Source organism: Polypterus senegalus, chromosome 11 (assembly GCF_016835505.1).
Source record: "Polypterus senegalus isolate Bchr_013 chromosome 11, ASM1683550v1, whole genome shotgun sequence".
Taxonomy (NCBI): domain Eukaryota; kingdom Metazoa; phylum Chordata; class Cladistia; order Polypteriformes; family Polypteridae; genus Polypterus; species Polypterus senegalus.
The window spans coordinates 9,828,075-9,850,120 of NC_053164.1; the positions used below are offsets into that span (position 1 = coordinate 9,828,075).

The 22,046-nt window shown below is 41.6% G+C and overlaps 1 protein-coding gene across 1 annotated transcript in view; it reads right to left on the reverse strand.

Moving 5' to 3' along the window:
• gpr184 (G protein-coupled receptor 184) overlaps positions 1 to 19,459 on the reverse strand; it is a 50,713-nt gene extending 31,254 nt beyond the window's left edge. The window contains exon 1 of the mRNA XM_039768039.1: positions 18,902 to 19,459. The gene's annotated coding sequence lies outside the window, so the exon portion shown is untranslated. The remainder of the gene's footprint in view (positions 1 to 18,901) is intronic.
• Between the last annotated feature and the right edge of the window lie 2,587 nt (positions 19,460 to 22,046).

Consider the following 22,046-nt stretch of genomic DNA (forward strand, 5'->3'; position numbering starts at 1 on the left):
TCGGCGGCAGCCGTGCGGCGCATGTGTATAGGGATGCCGTTCTCATCCCTACCGCCTTCGCAGTCACTTCCCCTTCCTCTTATCTTAAATCATTCTTGAGGCAGACTGGATTAAAAAAAACGTACTAAGTAATTGCAACACAAAACACTGACTTAATCAGTTTCACCGCGAAAAGATGCCGACGAAAGAAGAGAAGAAGCTCAGGAAGCAGCAAAGGCATCGTCTCTGAGCAAACGAATGCTAAACGTACAGTAGAATGAAAACTAGGAATGATCAAGTCAAGTGGATTCACTGCACGATATCTAATAATACAAAATGACCAACACGAACCTAAAATAGGTATCTGTGTTAACACATGAAGGGAGAAAAGGAACTGAAATAAATTTAAAAATCTAGCAATTAATTAGTTAAAACACAGTCATTTGTTAAAGTAAAAAATAAGAAGTTGGACAGGAACCGATTAGTTGTATGACATGAATACGAAAGGTGACAACAATAATCGTTAAGTTTTTAATTCGGGTCAGATGATGCAATGAAGCACAAGCGGCTCTTCAGGTCGATAAACGGTAAGGCGCTCTCGGCCCGTTATACCGTTATAATTACAAGTAATCAGCACCGGCGCACTGCAGTCCTGCTCCATTCTCCCTATTAGCCCCCTAGCGCTATCCGATCTTCTGCCCGCAGATCAACTGCAGTAGGATTTGCGGGGCTCGGGGTCTTAGCCTCCTTTGGTGATTGTCCCACGCAGTTGTTGCAAGTCTCAACAGCGGGGTTTTGCGCGATTCATACATCTATGTAAAATTGAAGAGTGGGGGATCTGCTCCCCCTGGGCTTTGCGCGAGTCGTACCTGTATCTTAAATAAAACATTCACAACTGATCAAGTGCGATTTTGTCTAATAACCACTCTTTACAATGGGGTTACAAGCGCAACACAAACAGCCTTGTATATACACACACACAATGGGCAACAATGTAGCACAGGTCTGGCATTTCATATAATAAATGCTGATACCTTTATTAAAGAGTCCGTGACTCCTCTCACCCCCAACTGCGCTCGACAGCCTCCCACCTGCGTTGTGCGCTGAGACCCTACTGTTAAAATAGGCTGGAGTTGGTGGTCTACTGTGCGTTCAGCTGCCAAGTTCGCAGGGGCCTCCGTGCAGCCGTGAGTCAAGGTAATTCTTGGTAGCGAGAACCAATCGGATCGCTCTCCGCTACCAAGATGATGCGGGAACCGTTAAAAGCGGCTGCTAAGCTGGCCTTGTGCTCATTTTCCGTCTTCTCTCCTTCTTTTACCATGAAGGGGGTAGCGAATGAAGGCCGACCGCCTGCGACACTGCTTGCTGTGCATTTAAACAGTGAAGGGATACTTTGGATAAATGCTTTGCAATTGTTCCGCATTGTAAAAAATGTCAGTAAATTTAACGGTAAAAATACTGTGAATGGTGAAAATAAAATACCTTTTCTGAAGGGAAAATTACCTTATGTTCTACTGAAAATTACCTGTACTGTATATACGTCTTATACATCATTATTTTTTTACAGCCAAGTTCTGTAAAATCGATATTTTTCAACCTTCAAAATATGCTACATACCGTTTATTGATACATTACGGTTACACTGAAAAAAATCTGTTAATTTTACTGTGTAAAACTTAAAACGGCAAAGGTAAACCACAGTGAAATGTAAAGCGCTGTGTCACTAACGCCGGAGTTACGATATTTGCATATTAAACGCCCCTTTTAACCATATCGTTCCTGGTGAACCGCGTACCTCTGCGTAGTTGAGGCAAAAAACTTAAGCTAGCCGACTTATTTTACCCTGCGTGCTGAAGGCTTTTTGAGGTTATGGAAGCTGACTTCTGGTGGGTTGTATTCGATAACCTGGCACACCTGTAGGGCACCATACACCACAAAAACAACCTTTACTTCTCCACCAGGCAATGTGCTAGAACTTCCTTAAATAGGCTTAAACAACTCTTTTCAATGTATATAATTAAATCCATCCAGCCCGCTGTATCCTAACTACAGGGTCACGGGGGTCTGCTGGAGCCAATCCCAGGGCACAAGGCAGGAAACAAACTCCGGGCAGGGTGCCAGCCCACCACAGGGCACGCACACACACATAACCTGCATGTCTTTGGACTGTGGTAGGAGACTCACGCAGACACGGGGAGAACAGGCAAACTCCACGTAGGGAGGACTCGGGAAGCGAACCCGGATCTCCTAACTGCGAGGCAGCAGCGCTGCCCACTGCGCCCTTATAATTAAATGATACAACAAATTTTCTAATACTTTAATGCCTGGCATACTTTATTACAGTGCATGGATTCCAGGTTATGGTTAAACGTTCACTTCTATTGTAATATGTTGTAAAAGACAGTCCGTTATTTACTGTAAACTTGAACCGTAGACCTAAAAATATTGTTGCCTTATTTTTTACGGTAAAGTTCTGGTAACTACATCTGCCAGTTTTTTTTTTTTTTTTTGTACCGTAAATCTAACTTTAAATTTCCCAGAAACCTGGACTCTCCTCTTTCTCTCTTGTGCAATTCTGTGAGCCCCATATCATATGTAATAGTTATTACAAGAATACAATTTATTTTATATAGCGCCTTTCCCATGCTCAAGGCACACATAACAAATATTATTACAGAACGACTCATCAAGGTAGCTATTAATAGGTGAGTACAAATAAACTTCTCAACGTGCATAGAAACCCCACAAAGCTTACAAGAACTAGTGAAACAATCGTAAAACACGGAAAAACAAAATCTATAAATAGATAATAACGCAGCTCAAATCAGCCTAACAATATAGTGAATAGAGGAAAGAAAACCATGACAAGCTCCATTGTCTCTTCGAAGCAAATAACTTAACAATTAGTCAAAATACCTCGAACATTGAAAACATGTATACAAAATATTTTACCTCCCCATAAAAACTAAAACCATTTAAATAATTTAAACCTACCATGTCAAAGTGAAAAACAGAGGCACATCATTCATTGTTCTTCCTTTCCGATATATCATCAAACTCTTAGCCCTTAAACTTTTCGCACACCAGGCCTGAGACCTTTTATAGGCTGTTTTATACACGGGGTGAATTAGTTTCTTTTAAAGAGACACCACTCACCTGACTTACAAACCATGTGCTGCTATTTGGGCTATCGATCCGATCATCTCCCGTCCTACAAGATGATCAGGGGTGTATCACGATATTTAACATACATCAGGGGCTTGAGCCACTGCAGCCCCTCACTTCTCAACCCCACTGTCCATTTTTAAACCCGTCCTGTGTTTATATCAGTTAGGGCAGCTGCGCTTTTCCCGTGTTATTAATTTGTTCAAACACCATTTAGTTATAGCTGCAGGCTGATAACATCCATTTTTCTAAATAATTTTCATTTTGTAAAGCACTTTGAGCTACATTCTTTTGTATGAATATGTGCTATATAAATAAATGTTGATTGATTAATTGATAATAATCTGCAGATAAAGCTGTTCAATGAGTTGAATCGAGTCTTATATGTGCTGACATAATTGTTTTCCCCTCTTATTCATTTCCAGAGAAATTACTTTTATTGTCCTCTAGTAGATAACTCCCCAAAAGTAGCAGGAGAAGGGCGGGGCTGTGTGCGCCTTTTACGCACGCGCACTCTACCCGGCGTCACGTTTATATTTACCGCGGGAAGCAGCGGAGTGTTTAAAGCACATTTATACTTTATTGATTATAATTATCTAGCAATAAGTGACAGTATTTGGTGACTGTCGCATAGCTGACAGTGTCACGGCAGACGACGTGAGACTGCTGACGGAAAGAGAGTTGCTATTGCCGACTTTAAAATAAAAAAAGAAGGTGGCGTATAACCAATCATGACAAACACCATCCATCCATCCATTTTCTAACCCGCTGAATCCGAATACAGGGTCACGGGGGTCCGCTGGAGCCAATCCCAACCAACACAGGGCACAAGGCAGGAACCAATCCTGGGCAGGGTGCCAACCCACCGCAGATGACAAACACCCGTATCCAATTAACCTGTTCGCCTGTGGAATGTTCACAACAGGTGTTTTTGGAACATTCCTCAACTTTCCCAGTCTTTTGCTGCCCTGTCCCAGCTTTTGCAGGCATCAAATTGAAAATGAGTGAAGATTAAGTTAATCAGTTTATCAGTTTGAACATTCGATATCTTGTCTTCATAGTGTATTCAATTGAATATAGGTGGATAAGGATTTGCAAATCATTGTATTCTGTTTTTATTTACATTTTACACAACATCCCAACCTCATTGGAATTGGGGTTGTAAGAGGAAACCAAAGCACCCAGAAAAAGACCCCCATAGACAAGAACAGAACAAACCAATCCATACAGACCATGACTGGGAGGGCAGCTGAACTCGGGTCCATGAAGATATGAAAGCAGTTCACTCACCACTGTGCCACTCGCCTTCTATTGAATAAACTCACTTGTTTTAATGGGGAGCTGGAGCCAAAATTGGCAGCATCCAGTACAAGGCAGGAACCATCCTGGACAGAGGGTCCGTCTGTCACCCAGTGAGCCAGTTAGTAATATTATTACTTAAGTGACACCTTTATAACATCTGACAGGCGGTTGATTCCATTTCTTTTGGTTTTCTAGCTGGAGCACAGACAGGTGAAGGGACTTAGTCAGGGGCACACAGCATCAGGGGTGGGATTTGAACCCACAGCCTCACAGTTTGAAGTTCATGGTTTGTGCTTTTATATACCTCTTAAAAACACAATGCAACAATGAAATTAGTCAGTGTTTATATAGCGCCTTTCACAGCTGTCACCTTCACAAGTTATTTTATGCAGTACTTAATAAAATAAAAGTGTCAATGTTTTTATAGTGCCTTTCATAACTGTCATCTTCACAAGTAAATTTATGCACAACTTAAGAATGCAGAAATTAGTTACTCAGTGTTTGTATAGTGCCTTTCACAGCTGTCATTGTCACAAGTTACTTTATGCCCACTTAAAATGTCAATGTTTATATAGTGCCTTTCATAACTGTTGTTTTCACAAGTAATTTTATGCTTCACTTAAGAATGCAGAAATTAGTTGCTCAATGTTTATATGGTGCCTTTCACAGCTGTCATTGTCACAAGTTATTTTACACAAAACGTACATAACAATAAGGTAATCAATGTTTATATAGTGCCTTTCACATCTGTCGCTGTCATAAGTTATCTTATATAAAACTTAATGATAACATTAGAGACAATTAGTCAAAGTTTATATAGTGCCTTTCACATCTGTCGCTGTCATAAGTTATCTTATATAAAACATACATAACAATAAGGTAATCAATGTTTATATAGTGCCTTTCACAGCTGTCGCTGTCATAAGTTATCTTATATAAAGCTTAATGATAACATTAGAGACAATTAGTCAAAGTTTATATAGTGCCTTTCACAGCTGGCACCTTCACAAGTTATTGTGTACACCACTTGAGAATGCAGCAGTTAGTTACTCTGTGCTTACAGTATACGTTGTCTTTCACTGCTGTCACCTTTGCAAGCTATTTTATGCAAAGCTTAATCATAACATTAAAGTAAATTAGTCAAAGTTTATATAGTGCCTTTCACAGATGTTACCTTCACAAATTATGTTATACACCACTTAAGAATGCTGCAATAAGTTACTCAGTGTTTATATAGCGCCTTTCACAGCTGTCGTAAGTAATTTTATGCAGCATTTCTCTCTTAATAATATAAAAATAAGTGTCAGTGTTTATATAGCACCTTTCTTAATTCATCTTCACAAGTAATTTTATGCACCACTTAAGAATGCAGCAACAAGTTACTCGGTGTTTATATAGTGCCTTTCACAGCTGTCACCTTTACAAGCTATTTTATAGAAAACCGAAGACCTCACTAAAACATCCAATCAGCAGTAGCGATGGGTGCTGCATGTGTACAGGGGGCGGGGACTTAATCAGTGCGACCTTAGAACCCGCACTTACTGAGAATTTCTCATTTGCAGGGGACAATCGCAAGCCCCGATCCCCATCACAAATGGGGTACAATGGCTTCCTCTCAGTGCCAGGGAAACACAAATTGACCCATTTTGTATAGTGGCACACAGCCCTGGCACCTGATTTATAAAGCAGGCATACGCACAAAAAGAGGCTCGAAACACCTGTATGTATAATTTAGCATATATTTATCCATCCAACCTGCTACATCCTAACTACAGGGTCACAAGGGTCTGCTGGACCCAATCCCAGCCAACACAGGGCGCAAGGCAGGAAACAAACTCCAGGCAGGGCACACAAACACACACACACACCAGGGACAATTTAGAATCGCCAATGCACCTCACCTGCATGTCTTTGGACTGTGGGAGGAAACCCACACAGACACGGGGAGAACATGCAAACTCCACGCAGGGAGGACCCGGGAGGCGAACCCTGGTCTCCTAACTGCGAGTCAGCACCACTACAACTGCGCCACTGTGCTGCCCTTATTATTATCTATGTTATTATTATTATTGTAGTTATTATTATTATTATTAGTAGTATAGTAGTAGTAGTAGAAGTAGTATTAATAATAATAATAATAATAAAATAATAATAATAATAATAATAATAATAATAATGTGTTTCATTTATATAGCACCTTTCACATGTTTAAGGCGCACCAGAAGTGCATGCTGATACCTGACATGTCTGAAGCGGACACTTGGGGCCGCCTAACCCTGAGTAAGCCCACCGCTGATGGGACTGGACTAAAACTCCTCATCTGTACCCTTGCTGTGCCGTGTTCATTAATATTCCTTCAGGTCAGGACCTCACGTCTCATGCTTTTGACACACCACTGCCACCCCACCCAAAACAAATCCAACTTCTTGACTGCCTATAACCTTTACTGGAAAGTCAGAACGGATGTGGTCAGGACGAGGTCAGTCATGCTGTTCAGCAATGGAGTCTCATGACAGAGAAGTCCTTCACAAATGAAGACAAAAGCCACTTTCACTCTAGCACAGAGTTGTCCCTGCTGTGACCTGGCACAATGTGACCCTCTGTCACTGGTGCTTGAATTCGGGACACACATGGGATTCTGGAAAATGAGCTCAGGGGGTTCTGCTGCATGACTCCAGTAGTAAGGTAGCATGGTGACCCAGTGCTTGCAGGGTCACCTACGTTGTTGACTTTCAGAGATCAATGTTTTTTAATTATGGTGGGATGTTGGCTCAGGCTTTAGCACTGCTGACTCTCATCTCTATGGAACCGGCTTCAGTTTTTAACAGGGTCTCTAACTATAAAGGCTTAATACTGTAATGACCTGTGGGGTGTGAGAGACAGAGAAATGGATTCAGCAGCCTTAAAGGACCGTTGACTATGGCAGTGACTTCCACCACACCTCCAGCTCTTCTGTGACACGCCAGCTGAATCGTCCCCTCAGTCTGCACAGCCACACTGGCCAGTCAGAGGCATTCTGACTGCCATGCCACCCCCTCAATTCCATGAGCCAACCCAAGACAGGGGTCCGGTCCAAAGATTGCTAGAATGAAACACTTCTTCACAGTGTCGTGTCTGCAACCCTCCACATACTGTAGATGAAGCCGCTTATATAGCTGGCTTCTCTAGGTATCCCCGTCACCTTCAATTGTCCTTGGAGCATGTCTCAGGTCCAGATCCGGGACCACCACCACATTACCCTCCTCTCAAAACTAACATTAGTGCTAAAACAGTCCTCCAGATCTGGGATGGCATTCGGCTCTATCCCACTTCTGACACCCGCATAGCAACCCAGGGGTGCGAGAGACGGAGGAATGGACTCATCCATTTATACCAGATCATTGGTGTGGCACTACAAAGGACCATTGGGCACTTGAATGATGCCATTCAGGTCCTCTGCAGCACCACATGCCCCCACCTGTTTTATTCCCTTGTCCGCTTCATACGCGTTGCACAGCTCTGTCTCAGTCCACTCACTCAGAGTCAGAGGTTACTACCACACACTCCCTTGACTGCAGTACCCAACCCAAAGTCGATAGTCCTCAGCAGCCAGAAGACACAACATAAAGTGCTTTCTCACAGTGCCATGTCTGGACCCCTCAGTCACTCCATTCACAAGACTATTTAGATAGCGGCCTTCTCTGGGTTATCCCCTGGCCCCCACCATAGTCCATAGCTTCCCGAAGGGCATGTCCCTCTCAGGTCTGGACCTAGGGTGGCTACTATATATTCTCCCTGGTCCATGTAGGGGCTCTCCCACAGCATTGTTAGGGTTCTGGTGACTGAACAAGCCCCATGCATGGCAGCAGAGATGACAGGGCTGCTCTGTCTCGGCTCAATGGACCCAAGTTTTAATTATGGCTTGGTAATTATCTGCATGGTGCTTTCACGTTCTCTTCATGTCCTGCCACATCCTAAAGGCATGAAGGCTGAGCTGATCGGTGAACAGTTTTTGGTGGGAATGGCAGCTCCATGGAGAGGACTTCAGTTTTGGACACATCTCTTTCTCCTTCTCTCTCTCTATAGACTTCATATTTTCTCCTAAACTCCATGTGGGGCTCCTCGAACGTCCTAAAGATGAGCTTGTCAGTTTAATTAGTGACCGAATGTGACCATGCATGGCAGCAGAGATGACAGTGCTGCTGTGTCTCACCTCCATGGATCCAATCTACTTGTGTGTAGTCTCCGTTGTCATGAATTTATCTGAGTGGGATTCCTGCCACGTCCACCGTTATGCGCCAGTTAAGTTGATAAGCGAACAAATTTTAGTTGAGTGGTGGCATAGCTGTTTGTGCTGCTGGCCCACAGCATCATGGACCGGAGTTCAATTTCTGGCAGGTTCTCCATGTGTCCTAGTGGACTTTCCTACCTCATCCAAAAGAGCCGTGGAGGTAGAGAGGTGGCTGTTTTTCTGGGCATGGCAAATGTGTTGTGGCAAAGCCAATAATGAATTGGACGATTGGCTAAGAACATTTGAATATTTGTGACAACAATGGTGTGAAATGTTGTATACAAGTTGATAAATACTTTGTATGTCTTTATTTGTAACTTAAACAAAACAATGTAATATTACTGTTATATCATTGATAAGAACTGCAATAGTTTAATGTTTAAGAACCCCCCCAAACTCCCCTTTTAGGACTGAGCAAGGAATTTTAATAGCAGGGCCGGGGAAAAAGTGCCTGAAGCCAGTTTGGCAAGTGATTGTCTGCAGGACCCTCTCAATCAACCCCTGCAGGAAAGCCAAATTACTTAGCTGGCAATCCCAACAAACAGTTTTGGGGGCAGATGTGAAAAGTATTGTGTGCCCCCACTGGTCTGAAGTATCTGTAGCTGTTTGGGATTGGTTTGAATCAGAGGCCATTCTGAAGCAACGACACCCTATTGGTGTAAGGATTTGGACAAAGAATGTATGGATTTGGTTCCTTTACCCTTACCCATCTCCCTCTCTCTCTATCTATCACCATCATGATGAAGGGGCATCTCACACCATGAACTGAAAAGAAGACCACATTGAGAGGAACAACTCGGCAGCCATATTGAGACAAGTGTGCAGCCTGTTCTGAAGAAAGCCATAAAAATGATGAATTAACTAAAGACATTTGAAGTAACTAACACGTCTAAGTGCCCCCTGAAACTACACATCAGCATTTATCAGGTTGTATGGCTGCCAATATTCAAATGTTCTTTACTTATCGTTATTAGTTTTATGAAAATTTTCAGTAATACATTAAGTTGTAACCTAACTCCTGCTTGTCGTTTTACTTTCTCATATACGAAGTACGAGGAAAGTGTTGTAGTCGTCCAAAGATTTGATGTCAAGATTTTGATGAATCTTGACATTTTAGACCTCTCCTAATCCAACATTTTATGACTATTATCAGTAATACATTATTTAAGTTGTAACCTAACTCCTCCTTTTCTTCCTCATATACAAAGTATAGAGAAAGTATTTTAATACTTTGATGTTGAGATTTTGATGAATCTCAACGTTTTAGACCTCTCAAGTCCCAAACTTTATGAATATTATCAGTAATACTGTACATTACTTAAGTTGTAACTTAACTCTTGCTTGTCTTTTTACTTTCTCACATACGAAGTATAGCGAAAGTATGGTAATTATCCAAAGATTCGATGTTGAGATTTTGATGAATCTCGATGTTTTAGATCTCCCCGAGTCCACCATTTTATGAATATTATTAGTAATACATTATTTAAGTTGTAACATTACTCCTGCTTGTCTTTTTACTTTCTCACATACGAAGTATAGAGAACGTGTTGTAATCGTCTAAAGATTCGATATTGAGATTTTGATGAATCTCAACGTTTTAGACCTCCCTAAGTCCAAAGCTTTATGAATATTATCAGTAAAACATTAGTTAAGTTATAACCTAACTCCTGCTTGTCTTTTTACTTTCTTGTTTACAAAGTATAAAGTATTGTAATCGTCCAAAGATTTGATGTCAAGATTTTGATGAATCTCGATGTTTTAGACCTCCCCGAGTCCAACATTTTATGAATATTATCAGTAATGCATTATTCAAGTTGAAACCTAAATCCTGCTTGTCTTTTTACTTTCTTGTATACAAAGTGTAAGAAAGTATTTTAATTTTCCAAAGATCTCATGTTGAGATTTTAAAGAATCTCGACGTTTTAGACCTCCCTAAGTCCAAAGCTTTATGAATATTATCAGTAATACATTATTTAAGTTGAAACCTAACTCCTGCTTGTCATTTACTTTCTCACATATGAAGTATAGAGAACGTGTTGTAATCGTCTAAAGATTTGATGTCAAGATTTTGATGAATCTTGACGTTTTAGACCTCCCCGAGTCCAACATTTTATGAATATCATCAGTAATACATTATTCAAGTTGAAACCTAACTCCTGCTTGTCTTTTTACTTTCTCACATATGAAGTATAGAGAATGTGTTGTAATCATCCAAAGATTCAATGTTGAGATTTTGATGGATCTCAACGTTTTAGACCTCCCTAAGTCCAAAACTTTATGAATATTCCCAGTAATACATTATTTAAGTTGTAACTTAACTCCTGTTTGTCTTTTCACTTTTTCGTATACAAAGTCTAGGGAAGGCATTGTAATTCTCCAAAAAATCTCAACGTTTTAGACCTCCCTGAGTCCGAAAATACCATTTTTGGAATTGTGTTTGTGTGTGCAAATACGATAACTTGAGTATGCATTGTTAGGTCAACCAAATTCTGCATATAAGTATTTGGTGCAAAACATAGATTTCTATCAGCTTTTGGGCTCTTTCTGTTAACCAGAAGAGGTACTTTACCTTTTATTCATGCAGCTGTAGAGTCCGATTTATTCAACTTTACTTTTAAAATAATTATTCAATATATTATTCATTTGATTTGATTTGTTGTTAATGTACATAATGTAAAAATATAATCATTGTCTTGTGGTTTACTCCTCAAATATCCATCCCCATATCTGAGTATATACTTTCTAGTCGAGAAGAGACCACTCCCGATGTTTACTCTCTAATTGCCTGAAGTTATACTTGTAGAAGGGAAGGTGGGGAGAAGTTATAAAGTACAATGCCTTATAAAAGTCTATGGGATTTGAGGCATTCTGACAAAGGCTACACGTTAAAGAATACAAAAGGGGAAAGCAGAGTAATTGAGAACTCGACCACGACAAAACAAATGGGCCACTTAGCCCATCAAGCTCGTCCAACCTGTTCATGTCGATCGCAGGTTCTTAAGCTGAGGGTCGCGTGTTCTCCAAGTTTGGGTCGCACAGAATTGTGAGTCACAGCCATTATGAATGGGAAAGGGTCACCAACAGTTTGCGGAAGGCCTTGTGATGGGTCACCGTGAGCAAATTAAGAAAGCGTCATTGCTCCGTTACAACCAATTTTCCAAGGGAAACCCCCCCCCGGAATGACGCTTTGCAGTAATTGTGGGTCACAAAGACACTAGAAAAGACAAGAGAAATATAACCTTAATATAACTGATCTACTTTGTCCAAAATGACATCAACTTGAGATCTCAAGGTCTCTAAAGCCCTCCTCTCCACCACACTACTTTCATTTATTCCAAGTACCTGTTGGTTCTTTACGTGAAGAATTTAAAATACAGCTCTCCCATTTTCCTTACATTTCCACGTAGAAGGGGTGCCCAGATGTCAGCCTTCTATCAAAGTGTTACTGACTGACACCTGCATTAGAGAAAATTTGGGGACTGGTCATCAGCGTGGCTTCCTCTCCGCTCCATTGCCTTGAGTTCACTTTATAGCTGGATCATTAAATGTATGGAGTTTGCATGTTTTCTATGTGTCCATGGGGGGCTTCTTCCTCCCACTATTATTACCAACAACGGGTTACTGTGAATTGGCCAGGAGATGATCACATGCTGATGAACCAGTCAAAAAGGAACAGTATGGTTCAAAATACCAGAAGATGAAATGTGACGGATCAAAGTGAAGTAAAAATAAAGTTTGGGGGCATCTGGTGATAGAGGATAAGTTAGAAATCAGGCATTTGCTGCTGCTGCTGCTGGTGACGGTGGTGACGGTGGCGGTATTCCTGCTCCAGGTTTTTTGCACTTAGTTCTGCTCTCAGTTTTGTATCTACTCAGCTTCAAAGCGAGGCACTGCTGATGATTATTCAGGTAAGACCAAGACGCTTCATTTTCTCTCTCTGTGAGGTGCTAAGTGGTGCAAGATGGCAGCAGAGTGAATGAACTGTTTAAGCAGCTGGCTTCTCCTCCACTGCATTCTGTGTTCCTCCAGAGGTTTGCTTAGTCCTTCCCTCTCAGGTAGTCCACATCTTTTTGGAGATCAGCTGCCCACCAATCATTCCGACGAAGCAGTGATAATCCTCAGTATCCAGCTCATCTGCAGCCCACGCTTTTCTCTGACGTTTGTTTTCCCAGCACATCTTCCTCTCTTACACTCCCAATTCCTGCTGTTTCTTCCCACTTCCTTGTTCGCCTCCCATGCTGACGGGTCTCATTCCTACTGGCCTAATCTCTGTTCCTTTTCCCTCGAGGTCGTTGATTTCCAGTGAACTTTGAAACACTCGTTCATCTGGCAACAAGGCTGATTTCATCAAGTCGAGTTCTAAAAGTCCCTAAAGTCCGACTGTCTACCTTGGTCGCTTATTCCAAGTGTCTGTGGTTCTCTGTGTGAAGAAAAACTTCCTAATGTTTGTGTGAAATTTACCCTTAACAAGTTTCCAACTGTGTCCCCGTGTTGTTGATGAACTCATTTTAAAGTCTTGATCCAATGGACTCACTCCCTTCATCATTTTACACATTTTAACCCTTAAACTGCCACATACTTGGAGGTTACTGCACCCCTGGCCACCAAATACTTTTTTTCTGCACTTATAAGTAAACGTCACAATTCACAAAGAAAAAGTGAAATTTTGAAGGAACGTATATTTTTTTTCATGCAAAAAGTACTGCAATACTGATCATTTTACACACGGCCAATGAACTGTAAAAACTATTAAAAAAAACTACTGTAACAATCTAATATTATACGTACAATCTGCAAGTGACGCCATTCATGAAACTCAGTAAATCACCGAGCCAATTGCTCTTGAACTGGCTGCACACAGAGGCCAACACTGATGCTGGCAGGCCAGTCTAGTGCAGCAGGTGAATACCAGGGACAGTGATGCTGATTTGATGCTGATTCACTAGGGGGCGCCAGTGGTCATGAGCTGGCTGCTCAACGAATGTATGGCACGGACTGATCAGCTCCGGTGTGTTGGCAAATTGCATTGGGAATCAACTTTAGCCGGTTCTGGCGGTTTAAAGGTTAATCAGGTCACCTCTTAATCTTCTTTTGTTTAAACTGTAAAGGCTCAGCTCTTTTAATCTGTCCTCCTAACTCATCCCCTGTCACCCTGAATCAGCCTCGTCGCTCTTCTCTGGACCTTCTCTTGTGCTGTTATGTCAAGTAAACCCCTACTTAGAATTTACCATTTGACTCACCTTGATGGGTAGTTCTGGATGAGATTTTTGGAGTTTGTTACAATCCCAGCCAAAACAGGGCGCAAGGCAGGAAACAAACCCGGGCCAGGGTGCCAGCCCACCGTATATCCTTAAAAATTCCTTCCATTAACTTAGATAGATAGATAGATAGATAGATAGATAGATAGATAGATAGATAGATAGATTAAAGTCACTATATAATAGATAGATAGATAGATAGATAGATAGATAGATAGATAGATAGATAGATAGATTAAAGTCACTATATAATAGATAGATAGATAGATAGATAGATAGATAGATAGATTAAAGTCACTATATAATAGATAGATAGATAGATAGATAGATAGATAGATAGATAGATAGATAGATAGATAGATTAAAGTCACTATATAATAGATAGATAGATAGATAGATAGATAGATAGATAGATAGATAGATAGATAGATAGATAGATAGATAGATAGATTAAAGTCACTATATAATAGATAGATAGATAGATAGATAGATAGATAGATAGATAGATAGATAGATAGATAGATAGATAGATAGTGTGGACTATGGCTGACCATTCCTCCAGAGGGAACCCTCCCTGTTACATGGAGATGCCCTGAATTCCAGCAGGGCATTATGGACTATGTAGTTTTAGTACACAGCCCTGCTGGATAATGTCGGGGCCACCAGGGGCTGCTACAGGGAGGCTCAGAGATGTTAATTTTCCATATAGCCCTGAAGTACTTCCAGGTCACGAGGACAGAAGAAATAAAGTACTTCTGGGCTGACGAAGAAGAGGAGTTTTTATTTGACCCAGAAGTGTTACAAAGTCACATGGACTGCGGGTTCAGAAGCACTTTCTGGGCCAAGGACTATAGAAGGACTATGAGAAATCCCAGACATCGAGTTGAGCTGGGTGAAAGGGTGGCAACGCATCTGGGAGTGGTGGAGTGTTTATTATTGATTATTGGTATTGGATGAGTATTGTGGAGTGGAGGGTGCTCTGTGCACTGTGTAATAATAAAAAGTCAACTTATTGGACTTTTACCTGGTGTCTGGCATTTGATCTGAGTGTTCAAGAGGACGATAGCGCTCTCTATCTGTCACAATAGATAGATAGATAGATAGATAGATAGATAGATAGATAGATAGATAGATAGATAGATAGATAGATAGATAGATAGATAGATAGATTTGAAAGGCACTATATAATCTTTTGAATCACTGACTTTAATATCGTCAATACCCCACATGGCTATGTTTGAAAGGTGGCAGTTTTAACCATCTAGGAGGGTCTCTTGGAATGCTAGGACCACCAGCAAGGACTAAAATATCAAAAACAGGATCGTATTCGTGATAAGCCACAAAGCTACACTCCACATGCCCTCTTACAAAGTAAAGTGTGTGGGTGGCTCTTCAGAGTGATGCCATAACTGTTGTTTCCCCATATGAAGGTTCCAGAAAGAGCTTTAATTTATTCAGATCTGTGACAGGTAACGTGATGAACAGATGATGACAGATTTGAGAAACATCTCCAGGTTTCTGATTTTCAAAGGCTTCATATAATATTGTGGACTGTGCTCAGGTTTTCTCCATCTGTTGTATCCTGCTAGTTAGTTTCCTAAGCATACAGTACTGTACAGTACATTAAATACTGTATTTGTGTTTTGTAGACATATTAGGAACCTTTATAAAGCCCAAAGAACCAAATTCATATTCAAATATCCCTTCCCAAGTTAATTTTTTAGTACATTACAACCTTTAAAAATGGTCGGTTATCTACAAGGAACCACACAGCCCAGTGAAATGCCATTAAGATACCATTTGTTTTAAGTGTGCAGCCCCCATTTTTGTGAAATCTGGTGAAAATAACTAAATGTGACCCCTGGTATCCCAATTACAGATCAGTTGATGTGTCCTGCACAACTTCATGAGTCCTTCTGATTATTCCCACTGAAGACACTGAAGATTGGCTTACTCTTTATTATAAGGGTGTGATTTCCTGCCCAAATATGGTCTGAAAATGGCCTACAAATGAGGGTTGTTTTTAGGCCCAGCGTCAACAATAAGGGGGGAAACTCCAAACATTTCATCCATAACTACACATCAAGGTGAGTCAAATGGTACATCATAAGTGGGGGTTTACTTGTACTGGTGAGTAAGGGGGTGCTGGACAAAAAATACTGAAGTGATTTCAAATTAATTCTTATAAAACCCCACACCTTCCCCACTACACACATACAAATACACACAACATGGAGTCCGCCATGCGAGTGTAATCAGCCATAGACAGAGAAAAACCACACTGTGTGGTCCAGACCACCAAATACATTGTCTAAAATAATTATACACTGGATACAAAAATATATACCGTAGTCCTGCCATTCTCATGCCTAATAGCCTATTAACCTAACATGCATGTCTTCGGACATATGCGTTAAAAATGGAGCATAAGGGGAAAACTGACACATACACAGCGAGAGAAGATACAAATCCTACTCAGCGCTGAGAGACGCTGCATGCATGCTGGTAAGGCGGCATCCGCAGTTCACTGCATTGGCATGCCAGCTTAGGTGTGAAGGATGGCGAGGTGTTGTTCACAAACTTCTGGGGGTTTCCTTTTATAAAACTGAAGAATGACGATTTGAGTTTAATGCTGAATTTCAGCTGCACGTCATGTGGATGGGTGTGTGAGTGGGGTATAGATGTGAAAGGCGCTATATGATAGATAGATAGATAGATAGATAGATAGATAGATAGATAGATAGATAGATAGATAGATAGATAGATAGATATGAAAGGCACTATATAATAGATAGATAGATAGATAGATAGATAGATAGATAGACTGCGGTGGGTTGGCACCTTGCCCAGGATTGGTTCCTGCCTTGTGCCCTGTGTTGGCTGGGATTGGCTCCAGCAGACCCCCGTGACCCTGTGTTCGGATTCAGTGGGTTAGAAAATTGATAGATAGATAGATATATAGATAGATAGATAGAAAGGCACTATATAATAGATAGATAGATAGATAGATAGATAGATAGATAGATAGATAGATAGATAATGACAGGCACTATATTATAGATAGATAGATAGATAGATAGATAGATAGATAGATAGATAGATAGATAGATAGATAGATTTTAAAAGGCACTATATAATAGATAGATAGATAGATAGATAGATAGATAGATAGATAGATAGATAGATAACAGATGAATTCCAAAGGCACACATGTGACTACACTCTTAAAGATGCCATACGGAAACCTTTTTCATTCTCAAATTAACTATTAACATAAACATTCTGGATATAATCTTTATTTATTAAGATTTGTAATGGTTTGAATAATTAACCATGAAGAGATGATAATGATTTTTTTAAAGGAGTCTCACTGCAAACAATAATTCAGTCTGGTTCAAATTATCTTGATCTCTTGTCTTCTACTATGCATCCCGCTGTAGTCCACATATTAGAAACCTTCTCAAACAGCCAACCTTTAGAATTAAAATGTCCCGTTGTCAAGCAATGAGGCACCACACCACCCAGCAAAGTAACCATTTTAAAACCTATATTTGTAAGAGTGGAGGCAGAGTCGGCGGTTACAGCAGCTGCAGCTCTAGCTTAGAGTTTTTGGGTGGCTGCATGTGCTCCACGTGCTCACGAAGGTTTTGTTTCATGAACAGAACAGCAGTTTAGATTGACTTCCCGATATCAACAGCACAATATGTGCACGTGTGTGTGACTCAGGTAATAGACAAACAGATACTGTGAAATGCACTATATAAAAAGACATATGTCATGGACACTATATAATTGATAGATAAATAAGAAAGACATTATATGATAGATAGATAGGACACTATAAAAATAGATAAATATGGAAGTTTGGAAGTATGGATACGTATAAACGGCACTAAGATATATGGCAGAGGTGCACGTGTAACTATGTCGCCTTCATTTTTTTCCTATCTATATACAGTATATATTTATATATCTATCTCTATCTATATCCACATCAATATCCATATCTCTAGATATCAATACACCTTAACAGGTATATACTTCTGATTAAGGGTCCTCAGTGATTTGGGTCTCACAGATTTCCTGTCCAGCTCGCCTTTTTCCACTTCAGCTCACAGTGTACGCCTGTCTAATGTCGCCCTTGAAGTTGGCATAAACTTTGAACGGCGCCCACAGTCTAAACCACCATCGTTGACGGACTGTTAGATTTCAAGTCAGTGAAGTTCGAGCTAAATTTGGACAATTATGAGCAGCCAGCGGCCGCAGCCGTGTAGGAGAGATCGCTCTTTCGGTTACCTTTTGTTTGATTGTTGAGACACTTCGGGCACATCACGTTTATTTTTAGCTTTATTCTGTGAACACGTAAACAAAGGAAATTCTACCAGAGTTGCTCTTCCTTGATGCCCATTCCCAGGCGGCTGCGAGCGCTCTTCAGCGGACTTTTACAGCGAACAAGTGGCATTGGGGTTGGCGGGACGTCATTTCTAGCGTCTGCGGCTTCGTTCAGTTCAATGCAGTATTTTGTTGTATTCATTTTTATTTAAGTGACCATAAGACTCCCTAAAAAAATAGAAAGGACAGTGGCCCTCGAGTCCAGCTGGGACTCCCACCGGTTATTCCGAGTATTATGTATATAGCGCACTTCACAACAGCATGGAACGGTTTGTGGTGGACCGTGTGTGATGAGCGCTTGTATGCGCATCTGTCGTCTCGGTCATCAGCCATTATTTTCCGTTCGCTTCAGATCTCAACTTTTTGATGACTTTTGCATGTCTTTGGCCAGTACTGAATTTCCAGTCTTAGGGTGAAGCCGTCAGTCTTCCGTGAGCTCCTCGAGATCGCCAGACTACACAACTTGACTACACAATTCCTGGCACTACCCGGCAGTGAACACGAGGACAAGGTGCTGAAAATGAATTGTACTTACAGATCGAACAGATGCAGCCAGACGTCCACCACGCGCAGTTCACAAAGATGTGTGTTGACCCGTCTTATGCAGAAAAATCCAAAGTGATATTCGAGACCAAATTGATTCCACTGTCCCAGTGCCCACAAGCCGCTGCTAAAAGTGACGCGCACGCACTGAAATGGCCGTAGGTGAGCAGGTTGCCAGTTCTCGGATGATCTGCAAAGGCGTGCAAAGGGGGATTGACGAGGAGGCGCAGGCGGTGGGGCTTTCTTTACTCGCTGGGGACTTTCAGATGCATTTAACTTAACAGAGGAAGTCTTTGACAGGCAAAGATTTTTTTATTTTTTTTTTTACGTATGACGCAAGAAGAACGTGTGGGTAGAAATTTGGTTGCAACTGAAACGAGAAGTTGGATACTTTTTGCCAAGCGTCTGGAAGGCTGTCGTGGTTAGAGGGGGCGCAACGGAGGGCGATGAGGTCAAAAGTAGCGTGTGCTGCTATGAAAACGTGACGGGACGACGTAAAAATGAAAGCTTGGATTGAAGAAGGGCTGCAAAATTGAAACGCGCTGTTCGCCGTCATCGCCACTTAACAGTTTTTCTCAACTCATTTAGAGAAAAGCCAAGCAAAATGACACCTTTTATTGGCTAACTAAAAAGGTGTCATTTTGCTTGGCTTTTCTCTACATTCATAATGGCTAACACGGTACAACAACCTAGTTCAACTCATTTAGAAACTTTCTCAGAACAAATAAACAAGTTCTCAGAACGCTTAACCCAGCAATCAGAACCCAAAATATGTGCTACAAAACTATTCTTTTTCAATGCTAATTTAAGTACTGCTCATGTTTCTCTCACACTTTTTATGCACTTTTGTTGCATACCGGGCGGGGGCGCGATTGTCCCCAAGGCCCGCACTCACACTGCGCTTAACGTTCTGGGCCCGGGCGCGCTTTCTTCATGCGACTTTGTGTAAAGCTCAATCAAGATCCGAACACGGAATGACAAGCATGCATTTGAAAATGATTTTACTCCTTTTTTTTTTTTTTTTTTTGGAGTCCTATAGGGCAGGATAACCCCCTGTTTAATTCTTCAGGCCAGGTATCCCATAAGCCCTCCTCAAATCCCTCCCCCCAAATCCTGGAGGGCTGCAGTGGCTGCAGATTTTCATTCTAACCATTTTCTTAATTAATGACCTTTTTGTGCTGCTGATTAATTACTTTTCCATCCATCCATTTCCTAACCCGCTGAATCCGAATACAGGGTCACGGGGGTCTGCCGGAGCCAATCCCAGCCAACACAGGGCACAAGGCAGGAACCAATCCTGGGCAGGGTGCCAACCCACCGCAGGACACACACAAACACACCCACACACCAAGCACACACTAAGGACAATTTAGAATCACCAATCCACCTAACCTTCATGTCTTTGGACTGTGGGAGGAAACCGGAGCGCCCAGAGACCCACGCAGACACGGGGAGAACATGCAAACTCCACGCAGGGAGGTCCCAGGAAGCGAACCCGAGTCTCCTAACTGCGAGGCAGCAGCACTACCCACTGCGCCACCATGCCGCCTAATTACTTTTCCCTTCTTTCAAATTGACTTGCTATTTAAGATTTACACCCCACAGTTGCTTCTTTTGTTCTTTAATTTACAAGTCAAACAACAGGAGCAGACTGTGTCTCAAAACCGGCCCGGACATCCTTCAATGAGTTAGGTGACGAGGTCAACCCGCTCGGCCCATTACTTATTGTAATTTTCTTAAAATTTGTGATGAGTACGCAGCTCGCTGCTTGCTATGAGCCTAGGATACGAACTCTATCTAAACTGTTGCCAAACTTAATCTGTACACTGTTGTTTAGACACAAATTAAAATTTTGAAGACATGCTTAGAAATAAAATTTAATGAAAAATAAAAATTTAGTAACACGACTTACACGTTATTAGAGTATACGTCAAATGCCAATGTCATGTCCAAGTGCCAGTACCCTATTACAGCGGTCCCCAACCTTTTTAACACCAACGACTGCTTTACTAAAAGCACATTTTTCTAGGGACCGGTGGTTGAGTTTGGGGCCTGATTAGGGGCGAGTTCGTAGGGCATTTTTATACACAATTTACATTTCTATTATTATTAAGTTATAGTAACGTAATAGAAATTATACAGCTTACCATAATGCAGAATCAGTGGGTTTTCCAGCAACCAGACAATCCCATTTGGGGACGATGGAAGACAGTGACACGCGAAGTGTGTTGCTTATGTTCAGTCTACTCCGTAATCTCGTTTTGGTTGCTGTCACTGCAGAAAACGCTGCCTCACAAAGATAGGATGTTGGAAATGGAAGCAGCTTCACTAGCTTCTTTCACGTAATTTTAATCTTCTCATGTCTACAAGTTATCCACTCATCCATTATCCAACCCGCTATAGCTTAACTAGGCAGGAAATAAACCCCAGGCAGCATGCCAGCCCACCGCAGGCCACACACACACTCGAGGGACTATTTAGAATCGCCAATGCACCTAACCTGCATGTCTTTGGACTGTGGGAGGAAGCCAACGCAGACACGGGGAGATGATGCAAACTCCATGCAGGGAGGACCCGGGAAGCGAACCCTGGTCTCCTAACTGTAAGCAGCAGCGCTACCCACTGCGGCACCTTTCCGCCCAAATTTTTTTTTTTCAGGGCGCGAATGATGCCCAAATCCAATGGCTGAAGCACTGCTGTGCAATTGGGTGGGAGGAATTCAACGCGAACATTATCTAAATGTGGAAGCATGTTGTGGGCAGCACAGTTATCAATCAGAGCCGAATCATCCTTTTCTTCTTCTTCATATTGTGAGGTTTCTGAACTCTTTTGGGATCCCCTCCACCCCTAACCCAACGGGAACGTCACCCTGAAATGCGTCCCGAAGCAGGATTGCCATGTCTGTGTCAGATTGTTTGTCCGTTGCTGGGGCAGGGAAACCGCAGGCTCACAGCGTGTTGTCCCGTTGGCGGAGGTCCCAAGAGAGTTTAAAAACCTCCCATTTTATGGAATGAGTGCCGCATTAATAGGAATGTTTCTTGAACGAGCGCCACTGAATCACATAAAAACGGCTTCTTCGGTGTCTTCAAATGCAGCAGTAAACATACGTTTGCAACCCCGAGATTATTCTTCTTTTT